The sequence below is a fragment of the Polypterus senegalus genome, chromosome 12 (genome assembly GCF_016835505.1).
Source record: "Polypterus senegalus isolate Bchr_013 chromosome 12, ASM1683550v1, whole genome shotgun sequence".
Classification (NCBI taxonomy): Eukaryota; Metazoa; Chordata; class Cladistia; order Polypteriformes; family Polypteridae; genus Polypterus; species Polypterus senegalus.
The window spans coordinates 16,636,335-16,660,481 of NC_053165.1; the positions used below are offsets into that span (position 1 = coordinate 16,636,335).

The 24,147-nt window shown below is 40.6% G+C and overlaps 1 protein-coding gene across 2 annotated transcripts in view; it reads left to right on the forward strand.

The window, feature by feature from the left end:
- The first annotated feature begins 1,742 nt into the window (after positions 1 to 1,742).
- The window catches only part of LOC120541585 (semaphorin-3F-like), a 329,969-nt gene continuing 307,564 nt past the window's right edge, over positions 1,743 to 24,147 (forward strand). For both annotated transcript variants that reach the window (XM_039773350.1, XM_039773351.1), the window contains exon 1: positions 1,743 to 2,147. The gene's annotated coding sequence lies outside the window, so the exon portion shown is untranslated. The remainder of the gene's footprint in view (positions 2,148 to 24,147) is intronic.

Genomic DNA, 24,147 nt, shown 5'->3' on the forward strand with positions numbered 1-24,147 from the left:
TGACTCAGCATTACAAAAGGAGAGGAATGAATTATGAATTTAGTGATTCCAATCCAGAACTGTGAGTATCAGAGCTTATCCTGTTGCAAGGCTGGGCCACCCATCACAGTTTAATATATTCTTGAGATCCACTGATCCGAGTTTTGGGTCACAGTATGTTAAATGCCACCTTAGAGTCACTAAATACAGAGCCATTACAAAATCAGCAATGGGACATTAATCCATCTCTGAGCATGGATACAAGCCCAATGTAATGACCCAGTTTGAAGAGACAAATTAACCTAACGTGTTCCTTAAGATGTGACAGAAATATTAAATTTCAAGGAGAAAAAAGCACAGAGAGACATGGGGAGAATGTGCAATCTTTATACAGAAAGCAACTTGGCCAGGACTTTGGAGTTGTGAGGTATTAGTGCCAGTCACGGGACAAGTATGTTGTGTTTGAATTAAAACTATCTATCTATCTATCTATCTATCTATCTATCTATCTATCTATCTATCTATCTATCTATCTATCTATCTATCTATCTATCTATCTATCTATCTATCTATCATATCTTTCAGTTTGGCACATACAGTCAGAATCTTTAATCTTTATTAAATGGTTAAATAGATAGATAGATAGATAGATAGATAGATAGATAGATAGATAGATAGATAGATAGATAGATAGATAGATAGATAGATCTTTATTTGTTTCAAAAGGGAAATTTTGCTTTTGCAGTAGATCTTTATATAAATAAATACATATGCTGATAAGTAAGTAAATACGTAAATAAATATACAGCATTTATCTGGAAATATCACAAAGATGACTTTAGAAATAAACTGGCTGTCTTTATACGGTATACATTCACTTGACCAAAAACAATAAAAGTGAATACATTTACAGAAAAAAATAACCTTAAAATTATGAAAGTTAATAATGGTCCCTACAAAAGAACAGGTGATGCACAAAACTTACCGTTGCAAAGGAGGTAGAATCTTGTAAAGTGCAACGTGCGCAGGCAGAAAAGTGTTTATTAAACGAAAAAGAAACACAACAACAACGATAAAATAAAATGAAATGCCACTTTATGTAAATCAATATAACCTGCCAAGCCGCTCCTGCTAAGAAGAGTAATGGATGAAAATTTATCGACGTGTTTAAAAATAATTTATGGTGAATTAATAAATAATTAAAGTTATAAAACAATATCTGCTAAAGTTAGCTCACTAATTTATCTCTGACAGCTGAAAATAAACTTTAAAGTAGATTTTTGATCGGATTTATCGATTATATCTTATGAAATACGCGCTCTATTACTGCATTTCTGGGAAGGTTTGAAGGTCTGAAGAACATATTACGAAAAGTTAAAACAAGCCTTTTAAAATTGCCGTGCTTATTCCTATTCTTCCTCAAAGTTTTGTGAATTTATAAATATTGTATACTATCCTGCACATCATTTTATCAACAATATTGTAGAATATTAGTTTGAGTTTTGTCAGTAATACTATGTTATCGGAATAGCTTCTTTTTGAAGCTTTATTTCTATTCCGTGTATTATTTTAAGTGATACGTTTAACAAATGGAAGCGCTGCCTAAAAACCATAGGAGGCCGACTGCCTGAAATTGAATATTACTGCTTCGATGGGGGAGTGGCTGGGCGGTACCAGGAAAGGTATAACCACGCCCCGTAGGCGGGTAAATGCAAATGTTATGTATTGCATCCACCTGCCAGAGCGTTTCTCCGGCAGTCAAGAGCTCCATAGTGCGGAGAGTGTCTTCATACACGCCAAAGCGATTAGACGACAACTTTAGCGAAGGGGGAGTGCATCCACGCTCATTTTTTTCCCTCCAAGGATTTGACTACCTGGGATCACCTTACACTTTGGCTAGAGATAGACAGCAACTCTTCAAGAAGACGTTTCAGCTTTATGGATTGTAGGCAACACGTCCAGAATTTATCCGTCAGGTGCCTGTTTAAGAAACAAGACCCAGAGAAAGCGTTACCTGAGTGCAGCTTAACGTTTTTTAAAGGATTAGAAAAGGAGGAGATCTTCACATTGCTCTTGGGTTTTAAAAAGTCTTCCTTTGGATACAGTTGTCTTTTTTTCTGAATGCATGTTTTCCTAAGTGGGAGTAGAAGGCTAGCAGCAACACAAAGGTAACTATCTTAAAAAACTTGCATTACCGAGCACAGCGCTATTACCGTACCGAAGTTTGCTGAATGGGAATGTATTTGTTACACTCGTGAAAGTTAAGCAATGTATTTGAGGGTGTGCACGCTCCTCTGCACTGCGCTCTTAATGGGGAATCGCGGTCGCAATAAAGCACATGTTGTCATAGAGTTGTTTATATAACAAAGCTTTAAATGCATAGCACCTCTTAACCGATCAGCTTAAAGAAAGGAAAAGGCAGGGGGCTCTCAGTAATGAATTGGTTAAACAAAATGGAACAGTGCCCTGAAATGCTTTACCCTGAACCATTTTTATTACACAAAGAGTAATCTGACAGCATTTTGAAAACGGATTAAATGCAGAAACTTGTTCTGACAAGCACATTTAAGTGTTAACTTATACGCTTTTCACATGCAATGTTGCTTTAACATAAGCCACCCGATGGGCTTTTTTCTCTTTGTCATTTACATTATACATCTCATCTTTTTTTTTAGGACAACGGGGCGAGTTGTCGAGGTTGCTATTAACACCCCCCACCCTCTATTTTTTTTTAATAAAAGTGGGAAAAGGCTGCCGAGACCTGACACGCGTGGCGTGGAGTCAACTGACGGGGTACAGTGCGATAATAAAAGAGCGAAGAATGCTGCCCTGTACCCACCCATTAGGCTTTTTTTTCCCCGTTTGACAAGCAGACCGATTCCGCTTTATCTGTGGTAGCAGTCAGCGTTTCGCAATAAACGAGCATGGAAAGGCAAACATTGGCAAGGACCTGTGCTGTAATCCTTCATGCGGTACAGAACAACAAAAAAGGAGCCCATTCTGTAATAGGGACCTGTAGCTGCGCAAAGCACGGATTTTACCCAATTAATTGCCGCGCTTCGTGTTTTGTGAGATGTAATGCGCGGTAGTCACTCGCGTGAGTTGCGAGCAAATGACTGGAACAATTACATCGACATTTTATATGGCGTTACAGTTTATTCTGAGTAAGCCCCATGACGACATCGCTCCAGGTAATCAAGGAATTTCATAGCAAGTGGCGTGCATACTGAACTTAGAAGACTAGCTTCGATAATTCTAATGAGGACGATGTGTTGTAAAATAATATCGAAAGCGTTTTACTGATTTTAAAACATATATATATATATATATATATATATATATATATATATATATATATAATATTTAAACACGTCACTAATCACTGCACTGATAACGTGAGACGAACTTTAAAGTCCTAATTTACAGTTTTATTTCTAAAAACAACGGGCGGCACTGTAGCCCAATATCCGCATTGCATTCTCTCATCGCTCGGACCCCGGCTCAGTTAGTTCTGTAATGTGCGCGTTGACAGCTTGGACAGCGCTTATTGAGAGAATTCGGGGGGATTGGGGTACCCTTTAATGACCGATAGAGCGGCCCATACAGGCTTCATTTTCCTACCTCGGATTCTTTGAGTCAGGACGCCAGTTGTTCATTACGAGTACTTCAACTTGTTTCGCGTTATTTCTTGTTCTGTCCCTTGGCATGCACATACTTGACTTGAATATTCGGATATGGCTGCATGTGTAATCAATGGGTGCTGATTAATTTGAAACTTATGTAGAATAAAGGACAACAGAATGAGGCACATCGCTTTAATATGTTATTTGAAGAATATCTTTTAATAAGAATTGTAATAAGGCGAATAAAGAGAAATTAAATACCCTCTCTTTAAAAAATATTACCGCATAACATGCGACCTTATCATAGGTCGGTCAAAACAGAGCTCATTAATCATGTAAGAAGTTATGTGCTCGTATCGCAGCTTTGTTCGGGTATTGACCTGGTCTGAGGTGATTAAAAGTGGTCTGCGGTCAGCTAGGGTCCGGCTCTCAATACTGGAAGAATCAAGCTTGGAAAGGGGATTGATGAACTTTAGAAAATGGTTCTTTCGCACCCGTCCCTTAGAAAGAGGGGCCACAAATAAAGGGCAAGAGCGTTGGTGTCTGTTGAGAAACATTTTAATATTCTACATTAGTCCCATGGAATGTTGGATTTAGATCTAGATCGCTTCACAAACTCCCATCCAGACTATAACATTACGCAGTACATTTCAGAACTTGTGAATAGTCATCGTGTTGGCAGGATTACACTTTCTACGGCGCCAAATAACGACCCAACGTGCACAGCAAGATCTCCCTCTGAAGGCTCTGCAGTTTTGTTCTGTTGGTAAAATATCAAATATCACAAAGTGAAACTGTGTCAAACATCCCGTTTCTAAACCACGAAACGTCGCACCAATTTACATGACATAATCAAAGAAAGAAAACGACTGTTAAAAATAATTTAATGTATGTCAGATTTATTAGTCCACTGAGTGCCATTCGCGAGGAAGCTCCATTTAATTAACAGACACTGCCAGTAGCCTAAAGTCGAGCGGACTAGACGGACTTTTAATGAAACGGAGCGGTTGGTCAACCTGTTCGCCCCGCAATAAATGACAGAGGAAATGAAATCTCACCCCATCTGTTTCAAATAGAAGGGCTGGAGAAAATGAATAATTAGAAAAGACATTTGCAGTGAGTCGCGCTGCATCGCTATGTCATCTACAGGAATCCTTTTGCAGAATGACTGTTGTTTGAACTGCCTGCGTTTAAAACTTTCACGTCGTTGTTGATGACCCTAAAGCCGTGAAGGTAAACAGCAACTCGACCGCAGAGGATTAGATGCGTGACCGATGATGAAATTGTAATATGTGGGTTCACAAAATGGAAGGATTATCCATTTAAAACACGGCAGAAAGTAAAGCTTTCCTCCCAAATTGTGTTTGCTTAGTTGAATGATCATGAAAAGAAAGAGAGAAACTTTCGTTGTTTAATCAAATCCCACCCATACATTATTGCCTTTTGTCCGATATAGTCGATCCATCCTGCCATTATGAGATCCTCTTGCCACGCAGTTCAGGGTCAAGCGGGGGGCTCGATCATCTCTCTGGTGCATGGAGCGGATTACTGAAGGTGACGATGTTAGTGTCATTTAATAATCTTATATACGCATTACTTGCGCTCCGTTTCCAACCTTGCACCCAGTGTTGCTGGAATTGGCTCCGGACCTTGGATTTGATTAAAAGGGATTAAAAACGTAGGAATGTGGTGGTGTTAAGTGAAAATAAAACTTAACCAACCTGTGTTTTATATCTGCAGTGGGCTGGCGCCCTGCCCGGGATTTGTTTCCTGCTTTGCGCCCCGTGTTGGCTGGGATTGGATCCAGCAGACCCCCCGTGACCCTGTAGTTAGGATGTAGCGGGTTGGATAATGGATGGATTTTATATATGACCCTTTCAAAGAGCACTATATGGTACCTTACTGGGTTGTGTGGTAACTTTTATAGAGCCATTATTTGACCAAGCAATATTTTATTCTGGGACGGGCTCTTTGCATTTGCTTTTGGTTCTTTGCTTTGAAAAACTAACGGAAAAAAGTCTTTAATGTATGGTGGGCTGCAGGACACCAACAGATTAAGAAAGCCGGGACGCAGACCCGTGTTATTTACTGGACATATGTAGCGACTTTATAAATACATTAATAACTTATTGGTATTTCACAAATGTGTGTTCGTAGTTATTATTTGTATGGAGCCTGTTACGGGTCTAAATAAATAAAAAGGTTCTTTCTGGATCTTTTGGAAAACAAAAACAGTTCCCTTATGGCATCGCTCTGAAAAATCGCTCTGCCACCGTCATTTTTAAGAGTGTTTGATCATGAAATGTGATCAAGAGAAGGACTGAGTCAGAATCAATAAGAACCATACGAAAGCGATAGCTTAAATATACAATAAATATTAATATTCATAAACTGCGTAATGATGAGTGTCTTCTGGCAATAACGCTAATATTTCTTTCGGGGCGGGGGGTGTAGGAAAAGTTACTCTCAAACTTTTTTTAAAAAATGTATACATAACAATTTTGGGATTTAAAGATGACAGATTGCTAGTATGTATGAACCTTCCATGTTTACGATGGGCTAAGCCCCCTCAAATATCATGTCAAGCCCCAACCCGCAGTCAGGTTTGCTGTTACTTGTTGGATTTTGGGAACTCTATCGCACCCTGCCTAAACGACCCCCCTTCTCAAGATTACACACGCCCCCACCATGGAGCCGGAGCTGAGTTGAATTTTACCCTCGTTATTAAAACGAGTGTCATTTGTAGTATGGAGGACCACCGTTTATTCACATAGTTTGTAGTCTCGTTCGTTTCCTCCTGCTCTTTACTTCTCTCCAGACAAAGCCACGCGTGAGTGACTGAGGTGAGTGAGTGGGTTTGCGAAGGACCGGCATCGAACCCGCGGCTGTTTCCTGCCTTACGCCCAGAGCTGCTTGGCCAGGCACAGACCTCCCGTGACCCTGAACTTTACCGAGAGGGTTTGGTAAACGTCTCTTAGTTTCGTTCTCAGTTTGCACTTGAAACAAGTTGCCTATCAGTTGAAGTGAACGTCGCATAAAGGCCGGCGGTATAAGTGCCTTAGGTAGCCCGAAAACGACCCACCAGTGCACAGGTTTGCTGCGACTCCGTCAGGTAAACTTTGGCCCTTTTTGCAAATCATCAAAGTTGACAGAGCGACATATCCCTGAGAATTCCGATTACAACACCAAGAAAGTGACGGGCAAACACCCGCTTGTGTACTTTCAACAAGCACCCATTAACATAAGCAGAGCTTATCTTCCTAATAATTAGAAGGGTTTATTAGAATGCAGCCTCGCCGCTCCAGCTCTAGCGCGCTTGTAAATAGCACAGGAATGACTTCATGTTGGGGTTTTACGGCTTTTATGGGGTCTTCATTTTTGTGGTTGTACACTGAAACGAGCAATAACGTTTTTTTATAGTTCCCCTGACTCGTTGTACGTTTAAGTAAATGATGAGATTGGTTTGGGTTTATTGTTTTAACGAAGACGGCTTCTATCTGGTCTAAACAGCAGTAATCCATTATCCTAAAAATATAAAGTCACCGTCTGGAGTTTTAAGGCAGGCGACAAGTAGTTTGGATAACAGGATTTGCTCGGCAAATAAAGGGTAATATAATAAATCACAAAATATGTTTTCAATTGACAGTCTCATTGCTTAATCGTGATATTAAACGCGAGCTTTTCAACAGGGCGAGAAGTTAAAATATGAACCTCCTTTTTGACCGATAGGACTGCATTTGCTTTCGGCTTTTGAAGCCCCCTTTCTCAATCTACTGCCTGCAAAGTTTTATTTGTATATGTGTGTATGTATGTGTGTGTGTGTGTGTGTGTGTGTGTGTATTTATGGATTTCTGGATCAAAACGCACTATCACAGACAAAAAATTTCTCTTTGCGTTTCGGTTTGTTGTCCCAGGCGTCAATTGCTTCGACGTGCGCCCTTCAAAATTAAAGTGAATTACGAACCCGGGCTAATCCATTTTAACTGCGTCTCAATGTAGGGGACGTGTGAAATCTTTTTGGGGTTGGGGGTTCGTCGCCTGGACACGGTGTGATAAAGTTCCGAAAACTTTACTAATTTTAATAACTCGTTTTAATAACGTGGGTAAAATTCAACACGACTCCGGCTCCATGGGGGCGTGTCAAATCTTGAGAGGGGGGTTCGTTTGTGGCAGGGTGTGATAAAGTTATTAAAATCCAGCAAGTAACAGCATAGCTGACTGCGGGTTGGGGCTTGACATGATGTTTGGGTAGGGGCTTAGCCCACCTTAACCATCGAGGGTTTATGTAAATTAGCGATCCGTTATATTTAAATCCTGAAATTGTTATGTATAGTTTTTTAAAGTCTGAGAGTAACTTTTATTACCCATACCATGAATGGTCGGAAGACAACAATAATCGCGCAGTTTAAAGATCTATCTATCTATCTATCTATCTATCTATCTATCTATCTATCTATGATATAGTGCATTTCAGATCTATCTATCTATTATATAGTGCCTTTCATATCTATCTATCTATCTATCTATCTATCTATCTATCTATCTATCTATCTATCTATCTATCTATCTATCTATCACTTTTGCACGTATCTTATCGGTACTGACTCCACTTTCTCTTAATCACAATCCACTGTCGCACGCTCTTAAAAATGAAGGTGCAGCCAAAAAGGTTCAGAGTGGTTTTTCAGACTGGCGAACCATATTTGATTCACAAAAGATCCATCCACATGATAGTTCCAGAAAGATCTTTTATTAATTTAGATGCATAACAGGATCTGTACAGTAAATAACCATGATGGGTGGTAACAGATTTGTGAAATAGGACTGAGTAATTAATTTAAAAAGCACTCTTGTGCATACAACCACGAGATATTCTTAATTTGTTAGCGTCCTGCAAGGCAGCCTACCAAAACATTTAAGATTTCTGTGTTTATTAATTTATTTATTTATTAATTCATTCATTCATTCTCACACATATTAGCAAGTTTTTCAAAGCACAAAGAACCAACTTGATGTGCAAAGAACCTTCCAAGAATGAAATGCTGCTTTGTCAAGCCATCGTTCTATGAGAAACCATACAAGGGTAGTGAAGAACCATAAATAAAGAACTAATTCTTTAAGACTGCGGAATTGTCCTTGCGCATTCAGTTAAATGCAGTTATTATTATTCCTATAACATGTTCATACATTAAAAAAATAACGATAATCAAGCATTAATTAATAAAACGTCCTACACATGTTTATTAAATCTGTTGCGCTGCCGGTCTGGTTCCTTCTAAATGTGCATTGCTATAAACTCAAATTGTTTTACGACGGCCCTGAGAAGATTTGCGCAAATGCAGGAGAGCTGCATATCTGAGCAGCCGTGCAGGCGAGGTGTGCACCGTCACCCCTGCGAACTCCATTGAGACGAATCTCCAGGATTCTCTGTTTCTCCGCCCGTAATAAGCGGACGGGGGTCGCGCAGCTCGAATGTCTTGTTTTAAGCGGTGGCTCAAGACAGATTAATAAGGACATTGTATCACATCACAAAAATATAAAATAAATGGTTAGGGTGGTGTTAACTTGTCGGAACAAAGTTCAGCAGTGAGGGGTGATGTGTCCGGAGCATAGGAGCACTACAACGAAAAAAAAAAAAAAGACCGAGACCAGGAAGTCATTACAGCAAACCAAAATGGAAAGAGGTATCAACTTTTGGAATGATGCTTTTTCTGTCCAGTTATGTAATACGTCCCACGAAGTGGCTTAGAATGACAACATTGCTTAATCCATTCTTAAAATGAATGGTGCCAGAGTGGTTCTTGGGGGAAATGCCATAGAGGAGCCATTTCATCTACATGAAGGTTCTCTAAAGAACCTGTTCTCTTTTTTTGTTAAGATCTGTGTAACAGTCTCCATACATCACAGATGGTAACAAATTTCCAAAATGCCAATAGTTCCTCATTTTAAAAGGACTCTTGCTTCATGCAATAACAAAGGCTAAATCCTGATTTTCTTAATCTGTGTGTCCTACAGGCCGCCATACATTAAATATTTGTTTCCACATATTATGAAGTTTTTCAAAGCACTGAATACCAAAGAACCCATCCCAGAATGAAAATGGCTCTTTGTGAAGCAATAGCTCTTTGAGGAACCACAAAGACCCAAAAAATGCCATTAAAGAACCTGCATTTTTTAAGAGTGTATTTTCAGCTGCATTATTTTATTAGCGTTCAAATTATCAGAACAAGTTCAGACATCTAATCATGTGTGGCCAATATAAGATAACATGCTGCAACCAATTTAATCCAAATCGATGGCTTCTGGTTTGGAGCTCATCTGTCCACACTCTTAAAATGAATGTTTCTTGAATGGCACTTCCCTGGTTTGTGTGCCCTCTTAAAAACGCTGGTTCTTTAGTGGCATTTTGTGGTTCTTCAATGGATTGTGTGGTTCCCCGTTGAGTTCTTGCTTGAACAAGCACCATTTCAGTTTTGCATATGCAAATTGTGCTTTGAAAAACCTCCTAATATTTAATAAAAATAATGAAATGTTTAATGTATGGTAGACAGCAGGACACCACCAGAGGATTAAGAAAACTTGCACGTTGCCTGTGTTACTAGACAGCGAGAGTCCTTTTGAAATCGGGAACCACTGGCGTTTCACAAATCTGTTCATAAATTAGTAAAGTATGGAGCCTGTTGTGATCCCAAATCAGTTAAATGTCTTTCTGGAACCTTCATATGGATGGGTCGTTTGGTAACCAAAAATGGTTCCCCTATTGCATCACTCTGAAGATCTGCTCTGGCACCTTCATTTTTAAGAGTGATTCGCTCATTGAACTCTCTTAAGTGCTGGTTCTTTGGTGGCACTTTCTGGTTCTTTACTGGTTGTGTGGTTCCTCATGGAACGATTGTTTGACCAGGCACCATTTCATTCTGGGAAGAGTTCTTAATGTATGAAGTTGGTTTGTTAAACTTTCTAAAGCTGAAATCTTTAAAGTATAATGTGTTACATCGTAGCGTACCAACAGGTTAAGAAGACCCGGGCTAAGCGTGTGTTCGTTTATGTCAGCAGCAAGAGTCTTCTTACAATCGTGATCCATTGGTGTTTCACAAATCTGTTACCGTGTATTCATAGTTATTTACTGTACGGAGCCCATTGTGGGTCTAAGTAATCAAAGTTCTTTCTTGGATCTTCATGTGGACGGGACTTTTGGGAACTAAAAATGGTTCCCCTGATGCATCGCTCTGAAGATCCCCTCTGGCACCTTCATTTTTAAGAGTGATTCGCTCATTGAACACTCTTAAGTGCTCGTTCTTTGGTGGCACTTTGTGGTTCTTTACTGGTTGTGTGGTTCCTCATTGAATGATTGCTTGACCAGGCACCATTTCATTCTGGGAAGGGTTCTTAGAATTTTTAAAATTCCTAAAACTGAAATCTTTCAAGTATGATGAGTTACCTCATAGCGTACCAACAGGTTAAGAAGACCCGGGCTAAGCGTGTGTTCGTTTATGTCAGCAGCAAGAGTCTTCTTACAATCGTGATCCATTGGTGTTTCACAAATCTGTTACCGTGTATTCATTGTTATTTACTGTACGGAGCCAGTTGTGGATCTAAATAATGAAAGTTCCTTCTTGGATCTTCATGTGGACGGGTCTTTTGGGAACTAAAAATGGTTCCCCTCTGGCATTGCTCTGAAGATCGGTTCTGGCACCTTCATTTTTAAGAGCGATTCGCTCATTGAACACTCTTAAGTGCTGGTTCTTTGGTGGCACTTTGTGGTTCTTTACTGGTTGTGTGGTTCCTCATTGAACGATTGCTTGACCAGGCACCATTTAATTTTGGGAGGAGTTCTTAAAACATGAAGATGCTTTGTTAAAATTCCTAAACCTGAAATCTTTCAAGTATGATGAGTTACCTCATAGCGTACCAACAGGTTAAGAAGACCCGGACTAAGCGTGTGTTTGTTTATGTCAGCAGCAAGAGTCTTCTTACAATCGTGATCCATTAGTGTTTCACAAATCTGTTACCGTGTATTCATGGTTATTAACTGTACGGAGCCTGTTGTGGGTCTAAATAATCAAAGTCCTTTCTTGGATCTTCATGTGGACGGGTCTTTTGCAAACTAAAAATGGTTCCCCTATGGCATCGCTCTGAAGATCCCCTCTGGCACTTTTATTTTTAAGAGTGAGCCAATGCTTGCCAAAGTATCTTCTGATTCCATGGAGGGTTCTTTGCTTATAAAATTGGGGCTTTGGACTCTGATATGCGGACAAAGCGTAAACTCTTTTGATGTACAGTAGGCTACCGAACAACAGAATTTTAACAGAGCAAGAAAACCCGAACTTAGCAAGTGTGGTTGTATACAGCAAGAGTCATTTTGAAATCATGGACCCATTCGTGTGTAACAGATCTGCTACAATCTATTCACTGATATGTATGGAATCTGTTTCCGCTTAAAATGAAGGGTTCTTCTTGGAACCTTCCACTGAAAAAAGTATAACCTCCATTAAACTTAAAATAAGTACGGTAATGATTCACGCTTAATATTTTCAATTTGAATGAATATAATTCTTTTTATCTTATTGATCCCACAATTTTTAAGTTGAGGCAAATCATTTAAGTGATTGGGTGCAATTCACTTGTTTTATACTGAACTAAATCTATTTTTTAAGTTGTTACAATTTAAAATGGTTTATTAGTCGTAACCTGTTTATATGCAATTAGAAATATTATGAACATAACACATTCCAATGCTGTACTTTTTACATTTATTTAAAAATCTAGTGCAAATACTCAAGCTTTTTGCAGTGTAAAGCTTAAATATAAAACATAAAATGATTAAACGTTTCTACAGCTTTCTTGAAAGTATGTTTTATTACGAGTCCTTATACTTAAAATGAACAGTTGAGAAGCAGGGATACTTACCAGAAATCCTCCGTTATAAAAGTCTGCTGCTGAAAATGACCAGACCTGTATAGCCACGTCCACTCCACTCCACTCGAGAAAGTGGTCTTCTTTTTTGGCAGTTGGAAAGCCAGCACGCTGGAAAGTTCAACCAGAAGAAAATACAAACGGCCGCTCAAACACAACACACGAACAACCTCAAATATTAGGTTAACTGAAATAGGATTTTATTTTATTTTTATAGGAACTTACTTTGATACAAACACATTTTTTAACTTTGATTGAGATCTGAAACCAAATATTTCAAGCTACAACACTAAATGACTAATCTTAAGTTGCTTGAAAGAGAAAATGTACGTTGAATGAACAACATCAATGTTAGACTTTTTTCAGTGATAGATTAACCAAGGAAGAAAAGCATTGATGATCACATGAGACCACCCCATTTGACAATTGTGTCAAACTAAACTGACAAAGGAGGACCGGACCCTTCTCCATGGGTTGTGGGCACAATAGCATGTCAAAAACTGGGCTGTGATACCACAAAGACTTGGAAACACTGTAAAAAGACGCACTGGCCATCACAGAGTTGTAGAACGTGTAAAGGAGGTGACTTTCCACTCCACTCGAGAAAGTGGTCTTCTTTTCTGGCAGTTGGAAAGCCAGCATGCTGGAAAGTTCGACCAGAAGAAAATACAAACGGCCGCTCAAACACAGCACATGAACAACCTAAAATATTAGGTTAACTGAAATAGGATTTTTACGTTCATTCCCTCCACCATAACTTACTTTGGTACAAACACATACATTTACACTATACACTACACTATACATTTTTTTTACTTTGATTGAGATCTGAAACCAAATATTTCAAGCTGCAACACTAAATGACTAATCTTAAGTTGCTTGAAAGAGAAAATGTACGTTGAATGAGCAACATCAATGTTAGACTTTTTTCAGTGCAGGTGGCTGGTTCTTTTTGGGAAACAAAATGGTCCCCCCAAAGCCCCCGTTTCTATGGTTTCGCTATGTAGGACCACTCTGGCCCCTTTAATTTCAAAGACAGCAGGCAGCATCAAATACTTAGCAGGGTGGTGGGGTTTATTGGGGGGGTTCCAGCCTACCCGAGAGAGACCCCACAGAGATATTGGGAGAAAGTGCAACGCCTGCACAGACTGGTTACTGTTTACCGGGTGGTTTAGTTCCTTGTTAGAACTTGACAAGAGTTTTCCACAGCTGATGTTGGGTCTTTGAGCTTTAAAAGGGTTCCAAGCAGGATACAGCAGATCCAGTAAAACCCGACCTTAACCTGGTTATGGTATGAAGCGAGAGTCCTTTTGAAATCAGGAGCCCATTTTGTTATCACGCAAATCTGTTATCATCTACTCACAATTACTTATGGCTCGAAATTCAAGGTTTCTTCTGGAACCTTCTTTGTAGATTATTCTTTTGAAATGAAAAATGGTTCCTCTATGGCAGGGGGTTCTCAAACTCGGCCCTGTGGCTGCAGGTTTTCTGTTTTAATTGGACTCCTGGGCTAATTAAGTGAACTGTAAGAAGGGGCTTGAATTTCCTTTGAAAGCTGGCATATTGTAATCTTTCTAGTTTGCCAATAAAAGGTGTCATTTTGATGAACTTCTCACTACATTCACAATGGCTAACACGGTACAACATCCTAGTACCAAATAATTGTTTAATTTAATCATTATTCCTTAATTTGCACATTCTAATACAGAGTCACATTTGGCTTTAGAAAGCATCCTAACAGCTTTGGGTACAAAGCAGGAAACGATCCTGGATCCTCTTTCACGTTGGTTGTCCCTATAATTGGAGAGCAACTCGTGAAAATGCCTGATGCCGAATCTGCTGAAATATTTATGGTGCTGCTTGGAATCCAACACCTTCATTATGTTTACACCAAAACAGAGTGTGTTTGGTTTCAGTTGCATTCCTTAGGCCAACGGCTAATGTTTGTTTTCATGGGCATAAGTCTTAAAATGGACAAGATTATCTATCGCACCTTTCAACTGGCATTCCACCGACGGCTGGCTTCACTCTTGTGACCGGTGCTCTTCGGAAAGGCTCAGGTCCCCGCTTGATGGTTAGATTCTTGTCTTTTTATATTGTCTATTAGCTGAAGTACCTGGCATTGCCTGGGTATATATATATATATCTACTAGCTGTGCTCCCCGTCAAAGATGGGTCCAAATCTAAATAATCAATGTAGACCTCAACATTAATGTTTGCAGTGCACCACCTGCTAGAATGTATTTTGCGTGTCACACACAGTGCAGTGGGTAGCGCTGCTGCCTTGCAGTTTGGATACCCGGGTTCACTCCCTGTGTGGAGTTTGCATGTTTTCCCCGTGTCGGCGTGGGTTTCCTCCGGGTACCCCGGTTTGCTCCCACAGTCCAAAGACATGCAGGTTAGGGAATTCTAAATTGTCTCTAGTGTGTGCTTGGTGTGTGGGTGCCCTGCAGTGGGCTGGCATCCTGCCTGGGGTTTGTTTCCTGCCTTGTGCCCTGTGTTGGCTGGGATTGGCTCCAGTAGACCCCCATGACCCTGTAGTTAGGATATAGCTGGTTGAATAATGGATGGAAGAGCAGGAAACAAACTGAAGAGAGTCAGCCGTCGGACAATTGCCCCTCTGGTTTTGTGCCCATGATGTTTACACTGCGGCTCCTGACTAAATGATAGGTGTTTAAATCTGCTGGACACGTGTCTGGCAAGCGACAAATTGTGCCCGCTCCTTGATTTATATATACACAGCATATAAATATACTAACAATCCTGAAGTGCCAGTGGAGCAATGCACCCCCAGCATTCATCTCCATCCCTGTTAGATGCTATTTATAAGAAAGTGCTTTTTATTCTAAAGTGCTTCGAGAGTTATAGATCACGATTGTCTGCACGGCTGAGCTGCCGTCAACCTTCTTGCCGCTTACCTCTTTCTTATAACCCAACACAAAACACGCCATTATTAAGAGCCGAGAGCTGGCACGGCGGTCTGTTCATTTTTCACTCGCCTGTAAGGCCTTTAGATTGTTTAAACACAGTTAGTTAATTGTGACAGATCCTTTTAAATAGAGGGCTTCCTTGAAATACATAATTAAGTCAAAGCAGGAATGTATATATCTTGACTGGCGCTCAGCTGTTTTCTGGAGACGCTAGAGTTCTTGCATTAGTTTTGAATGTCTTTGTGGATGGGACTGCAGAAAGATGAGACAACCGAGCTGCTTATTTTAGAGTACGTTTGTGCGCCCAGTTGTATACTCGATGAGTTTTAATGGTGTTGGGGGTCACAGAGGTTTTGCATCCTATAAGAGCTCATATACATACAGTGCAGGTATTAAGAATGAACGAAGGGCACAACTCCATACGTCTTCATGAGCTACGAGGAGAGACAACTTGTTGCGATGCCCATTCATCACAGCGCACATTCATCCACGTGCCCACACTCGCTACCACCAGGATTATTTAGAAAGCCTAACACATCTGTTAGGGTGAAGCAAAAAATCCATGGGACACCATGCCAACACCACGAACGGCCCATGGACCAATTAAAGTGCACTCTAATGCACATGCCCTCGCTGAGTTAGAAGTATTACGCTAAGGGCACATCTTTGGGGTGTGGAGACCCCCTACAGACATTGGGAGAATGTATAATCTCCACACAGCCAGTGACTGGGACAAGGTTTGAACCCTGGATTCTAGAGCTTGAAACAATCCACCTTATTAAAAGGATGAGTGTCTGTGAATCCGTTTGTACAACTGTTTGCTATTTCTCTGCTGTTCCAGTAGATGGTGCTTCGCAAAAAAAATGTGTAATAAAATACATTGCATTTATCATTCCAAGAAATGCTGCATCACAAAATCATTAACACTGCTTTTACAAATTCCTTACAATATGTCAGGTAACAGAGATATTTTCATTGCATTCATCTTTCCGACAGATGGCTCATCACAAATATTTTTGTAATAAAATGAATTGCATTTGTCATTTCAACAGATGGCACAAAAACATTAAAACTGCTTTTTACAAATTCCATACCAAATTTCATGTAACAGAGACCTTTGCATTGCATTTGTCATTTCAACAGATGGCACACCACAAAAACATTAATCCTGCTTTTAAAAATCCCACATCAAATGTCACATAACAGAGACATCTGCATTGCATTCACCTTTCCAACAGATGGCGCACCACAAACTTTTTTTAATGAATTGCATTGCATTTGTTATTCCAATAGATGGCACATCACCATCAATCCATCCTCTTCCGCTTATCTGTGGTCAGGTCGTGGGAGCAGCAGCTTGAGCAGAGAGTCCCAGACTTCCCTCTCCCCGGCCACTTCTTCTAGCTCTTCAGGGAGAATTCTGGCGTTACCAGGCAAGTCGGGAGACATAGTCCCTCCAGCGTGTCCTTGGTCTTCCCCGTGGCCTCTTCCCGGTTGGACGTTCCCGGAACACCTCACCAGGGAGGTGTCCAGAAGGCATCCTGATCAGATGCCCGAGCCACCTCATCTGACTCCTCCCCTCCGCATGGCACATCACAAAAATCAAAACTGCTTTTACAAATCCCATATCAAATGTCACGTAACAGAGACACCTGCATTGCTTTTGTCTCTTCCAATAGATGACACACCACAAACATTTTTTTGTGATAAATTGCATTGCATTTGTCATTCCAATAGATGGCACATCACCATCAATCCATCCTCTTCCGCTTATCTGTGGTCAGGTCGTGGGAGCAGCAGCTTGAGCAGAGAGTCCCAGACTTCCCTCTCCCCGGCCACTTCTTCTAGCTCTTCAGGGAGAATTCTGGCGTTACCAGGCAAGTCGGGAGACATAGTCCCTCCAGCGTGTCCTTGGTCTTCCCCGTGGCCTCTTCCCGGTTGGACGTTCCCGGAACACCTCACCAGGGAGGTGTCCAGAAGGCATCCTGATCAGATGCCCGAGCCACCTCATCTGACTCCTCCCCTCCGCATGGCACATCACAAAAATCAAAACTGCTTTTACAAATCCCATATCAAATGTCACGTAACAGAGACACCTGCATTGCTTTTGTCTCTTCCAATAGATGACACACCACAAACATTTTTTTGTGATAAATTGCATTGCATTTGTCATTCCAATAGATGGTGCTTCACAAAAATGTAACAGTTTTTATAAATCCCATAACAAATGCCATGTAACAGAGTCATTTGCATTGCATTTGTCATTCCAACACATGACACATCACAAAAATTTGTGGTAATGTATTTTATTACTATAAAAGTTTGTGATGTGCCATCTGTTGGAATGCTAAATGTAATGCATTTTATGAATATGTGCATTTTACAAAATGCATTACAATAAATGGTGCACTGCAAACGTTAACGCTGAGATTTGCGTTGATTGTTTAGATTTTAAACCATCTTAGACAGGAAGGCACAGCTAGTTTATTACATAAACTGTTAGAGCGTTAGCTTGCAACAATAAGGGAAACTGAACATCTTTGAAAGCATACATTTGTGAAGGCTAAATTATCCAAACAGTTCCAATATGTCTTCTAAGGGCTCTCAAGAATACCATAGAGGACTGGTACAGAGACCGTACCGAGATTTACAGTTAGCATGTAGAGAAGTGCCATTATTAGGTAATGGGTTCAAAATAAGCGGTATATGTTCACTAGACAAATTATTAGGAACACCTTTACACCTGCTTATCAGTGCAATCATCTAGTCAGCCAATCATGTGGCAACAGTGTAATCCATACCATCATACAGATACAAGTCAGGAGTGTCAGTTTATGAAACAGGCTACTCAACAGTCCTATCCACTCAATTCTTCTAGAATAGCATCAGGCTGAGTAGACAGATAGATAGATAGATAGATAGATAGATAGATAGATAGATAGATCTGAAAGGCACTATATCATAGATAGATAGATAGATACTTTATTAATCCCAAGGGGAAATTCACATACTCCAGTGAGTATTACTGTATGTTAATAACAATCGTCAGTCATCGCTTGAATGCCACGGCCTATTTGACTTTTGTTGCTGACCACATTCATCCCTTCATGACCACAGTTTTCCCATCTTTTAATGGCTGCCTCCCAACATGCTAATTCAGCATGTCACAGAGTCAGAGTCATCTCAAGAACTGCTTTCATGAACATGACAATGAGTTCAGTTTTCTTCAGCGGTCTTCTCAGTCACTGGATCCAAATGATACAATCGTGTCCATATGGACCAGAAAATCACATCTTGTGGAATCCGTGTTACAAAGAATTGAGGCTTTTTGGAGAGCAAAAGGAGGCTCCACCCAGTTTTACATATGGTGGTCCTACGAATTTGCTCAGCAAGTGTATATACTGGATTACTGACATATTTTACATTTAGGAGAACTTGATTGAACAGCATGGGAACATGCCTAATCATTTTGTTGAAAATGCAACCAACAAGCCAGATGATGAGACCCATCAGATAGCTGCAGGAGTTTATAGGGTTTAGTTCAGGGAATGTGGGCCACTTCCTCGCTTCAAAGGGCCACCGCTGACTAGCAGGTTGGTGATGTTTGCCTCACTGCGTGTTTCTAATTCCAATCATTGTGATCAGCAAAGGCTACAAAGGAGTGTCAAATCGTAGGTTTTGAGCAACTAAATAGGAAAGGCTGAAAGAGTGAGAGTACTGTATGTGTGTACCTAAGGGGGGGCTGTTGGGCGGGGAGGGTGGTAAGTGGCACAAACTCAAAGACAGATGGAGAGCACAGAAATGCTCTCTGGAGGAAACGCCAGAGTTAGCAAACAGTGGAGATTGAGTGAAAATAAATCTTCACTGGCAGCTAAGGTTGTCTGTTTCAGTGAATACAAACCTACAAATGGAGTGCACGACTGTTCTTTTATTTGTTTGCTGATAAGATAAATGGCAGCAATGGCATGTCGGTTAGCGATGCGGCCATGCACCTCCGGGAGACTGGGTTGGAGTTCTGGCCCATTTATTGAGTGTTTCTTCCCGTGTCTACCTGAGATTTTTGAGGGTGCATTGGTTTCCTCTCACATCCCTAAGATACAAAAGTTTTTGACAACTTTAATTTGCCAAAGTATGACTTGAGTGTGGGTAGGAAGATCCAGACATCAACACTGCCAGGATAGGCTCCATCTCCTCTCTCTCTCTCTCTCTCTATATATATATATATATATATCTATAGATAGATAGAAAGGCACTATATAATTGATAAATAGATCTATCTATCTATCTATCTATCTATCTATCTATCTATCTATCTATCTATCTATCTATCTATCTATCTATCAATTATATAGTGCCTTTCTATCTATCTATCTATCTATCTATCTATCTATCTATCTATCTATCTATCTATCTATCAATTATATAGTGCCTTTCTATCTATCTATCTATCTATCTATCTATCTATCTATCTATCTATCTATCTATCTATCTATCTATCTATCTATATTATATATAGATAGGGTGGTCCATATCTAATTATGCATTTTCATTACGCTATATCAACGTGCAACGAAGGATGTTGGAGGAATTTGGACCTCCTGCAGTGCATAGGCACACAATCTCCCAAATCAACGAAATGTTTGACCAGACTGGTAGCATCAGTCACCCAAAATTGTATTGTTTTCCTGCATTACATTAAGAGTTGCATAATTATATATATATATAAATATTATTAAATAAATATAACATTCCGGTTGATTTTGCAACTTCTCTCATTGTACAAGTATCATAGTTTGCTTGTGGTACCGTTTTATTTCCGAGAGAAAGGCTGTGAGCCGAGGGGAGGGGACCCTCCTCACTGTCACGCCAGCCTCCGTCAGAGTTGCTCTACCTATCGCCACATGTTGGAGTGCACCTTGCCTCCATTTAGGTACTGTAGCAATACCTGTTTGTTCGGCAGAGATTGGTAAGGAGTACCGTTTGACATTTTTGAGAGAGATCAGAGCTACGTATGTTTTTAGAGGGTAGCTGCTCATTGGTAGAGGCATGTCGGCCATGCGCTCTTCTCCCCACGTGGTGGACGCTCTCCCATCAGAGCTGAACACGATCACATACAGTGCCAACGTTTGACATTGGAGCGTACCTACCTTACGCTTGGCCAGAGATACCTTGCCAATTTTTTTACATTTTTGGCAAAGAGATTACAGCTCCATTCTCGCTCCTGATAGCAAAACCAAAAATATTGCATAGTAAGAGACCCTCGGATACAAAAGCTATCAATACAAATTATTACATTTAAACAAAATGTTAAAGTTTTGTCCTGTTTCACTACTATGCGGGTGGAGACACAGGGGACAGATAGTAATATTATAATAAGTAGGTTAAAATAATGGACGGAGGTTTTATATTAAAACCCCTTGAGTCTGCATTGGATTCAACCTGAATATAACTGATGTGATGGTTGCAGTGACCATTAACATTATATAAACTAATATTGTTTTTGACGAGGCGTTAATGTAATTTAACTTTTTATTTACATTTTATTACGTTTCAATTCTTCTACATTTACTTTTCACTACATGTTATTATTCATTGGTATTTAAAATAGACAGTTGTAGTGAAATACTCCAGTAACTGATTTTCTGTCCATAATAACCAAGGACCAAACTGTCTTCCTCCCGCGCCCCGCATTCTCTTCTATAAACCAGTTCTTTAAATTCAATCGCTTTCTCTAACGGAGGAGCACCTCGATGCCCTTCAAGTGGCTCAGCCGTGAGATTGCGGGCACCCAGCGCCGTCCCCGAGGGTTGGCGAGTGAAGCGATCAGGAGGCGGAGCCCTGTAGTTAGTATAATGATATTTTGCGACTTCATTGGTTACCCTTATTCTCTTGCCCTTTCCTTCTGCTTTGTATCTATTTTTATTAGAAGGGCTCTTCAGAATGTTTTCTCTCCTCCTTTCTTTGCAAACCTTTTTTCGTGAAGTGGCTCAGTGGGAACTGTGGCCCTTAGTCAAGTGTTTACTTCTGCTGACCTTGCTGTCCATGTGTGAGTTGCTGCAATGTCAAGATCACGGCTATGCATCTGCCAGCTTGTGCAAAAGGACACCAGAGAGTCATTGTGTAGATTTGTTTTGAGCGGAAGATTGTACAAAGGGCTGAAATTCACACTCGCGTATGTGGCCATTATTGACAAAAGTGTATGTGAGTGGATGGAGATGTTCAAAAGTGAACAATGGCTGTCAACATCAACCAGAAGAAGAGAAGAAGGGGGAAGAAGCCAAGGTCAACGTTATTGGTGAAAGAAAAGTAACGATGTAAAGAAATTGTATAAAAGCTGGGCGAGCTCATTGTTTTGCAGGGAATAAGATGATAGAAGTAGTGCATAAGTGGCTTCTTCAGAATCTTGTAGGCTGCTGGTATAACAGTGTGGAGAAGCAGGGAGAATTTGAAAATGACAAATGCTGCAGGAACATTTTTTAGAGAGGCCGTGTATTTGTTCACTACGTGCGCATACCATTTATTCCCATCTATCCTTGGAAAAATCAGCTTTTAGCTTGGTGGATATCATGAGAAAGTCCAAGCACAGCCCAGATTCTGTCATGGAAAAGCTACCATTTCATTGAAGGGTGCACTACAGGTACTGTATAATCTGTATATACACATACATTAGGCTTATTTGTGTTCTGGATGATGGCTGTCCTTCATATCTATGTCCTTGAGGAGGTTGGGAACATGCACTGATAGCTGATTGCTGCCCTCACCACACAACAGACCACCTGGATTGGGACCCGACTGCATCAGGTGACACCTCCGTTTTTTTTACGGTGACTGGAGTTCCAGTCCTGCCACCAACCCTAAAGTTTTCCCTGCAAGTTGGAGGACCTGCTTGCAGGTTAATGTCATACCAGGTTAAGGGACTTGCTCAAGGGCCCAACATAGTAGAGTCACCTGTGGCGATTACGGGATTCGAACCGACAACCTTGCGATTACTGGCACAGCTCCCCAGCCTCAGAGCCACCACTCCATCGATATGTCCTTGGATAGGCCCTTTAATCCCACTTCACATTCAGTGAGTGGTTGCACACTCCACCCAGTATTTGATGCCACCTCTAGGCCCCTCTCCTCTCACCCCAATTCAGTTTCATTCTATTCTTGTTTAGGACCAGCCATATGTTCTTGGGAAGCTTACCTGGTGTTCTAGGAGGTTAGGTTGGATTATGGAGGTTAGGGTTAGGGTTAGGTGTGCGGTTGTCCAGGAATCCTTATAAAGAATGATCACATACCCTAATTTTTAGGCCCAACAAAGCACTGGATCAATGTCACGCTCTCCTAATTTTTACCCCAAAATGTCCTACATGTCCCTGTTTTCACTAAAATGTCAAGGCAAAGTTCCATCCATAATTGTTGCACATTCTTCACAGTATAATAGATCCCCTGTTGCCCACTCTTAACATGGAATTCATACTGGTTAAGTTGCCATGAGGTCTTTCTCTCCAAACAGGAGGATACCTGCACCCTACTGTGATCTGACTTTACAATTCAAACTCTGGTCACTGTACACAAAGATCAATGCCCCTGCTATGAACATATGTGTATGTGTGGGTATATATTATGAGACTTCTGAACTCTTAGAGACCCTCCCTAACGGGACTGCCACGTCTCTTCAGGGTTGCTTGACCAGCGTTGAGGCAACCGTAGTTTCACAGCTACAAGTACAAGCTGACCGCCTGCCACGCGTGAAGCGCCAGTCGCCCAATGGGTGATGCAGGAAACATTATAACTGGCCATTGACCTGGCCCTGGCCCCTGCCTGCTTGCTGTGTCTGTGTATAGTAGAATGGTGGATCCCACTACAATAAATCACCTTCCTGTTTCAAGTTGAATAAAGTACTGAGACTCAACCTCGTCTTTGGGGTGCAAGACGCCAACTCACGCGTCACAATATACACCATTGTCATTTTTAATACCGTTATGGTGGGCAGGAATCCATCTAAGCAGCATCCAATCCTAAATAAGAGGCCCGTGTTTTACTATGATACTATTATATTTTTGTTTGCTTATTTTACCGTCCCACTAGTTGCTGTGTTAAACTGTTTGCAGGGCCCAAATGGTTTTCCACCCCATAGTAAAAAGAGTCTCTGTTAGGCTAGATCTATTATAAGAGGTGTGCACTGTGATTGACTGGTCAACCAATGTTTCCACAGCTACTAGAACATTCTCTGCTCCCATGTCCCCTCCAATGACCAATTAAAGGTCAAGGTAGATATGAAGAATGGCAGGCTAGACAGACTGATTGACCCGAGGGGATTCCACCCATTCTACAAGCTGAAATGTAGTCTGGAAGTTCAGGGCACATGAAGATGAGATCTGATGATAAAGTCGAGAGCAAGCCTAACACCCACTGCAGTGTTGTGCAAGTTCACACCTGACAAGAACTCGCTCAAAGTTCAGTTTACACAGATTAAAAGGAATACATTCACGTTCATAGTTCACCATTTCAATTTTAAGCTAGTTCATGTTCAGTTCATTTTGTAGTTTTTAAGGAGTGAGAATAAATGACCCATGAGTTTATTTTTTCAGTTTTGCATGCCTTTTATTAGGCTATTACAGTGTTCTTGAATAAAATACAATTTTTGTTATTCAAATACACTTTATTGAGATATACACAGCAACAAACACGTATAACCATATATGCTAATC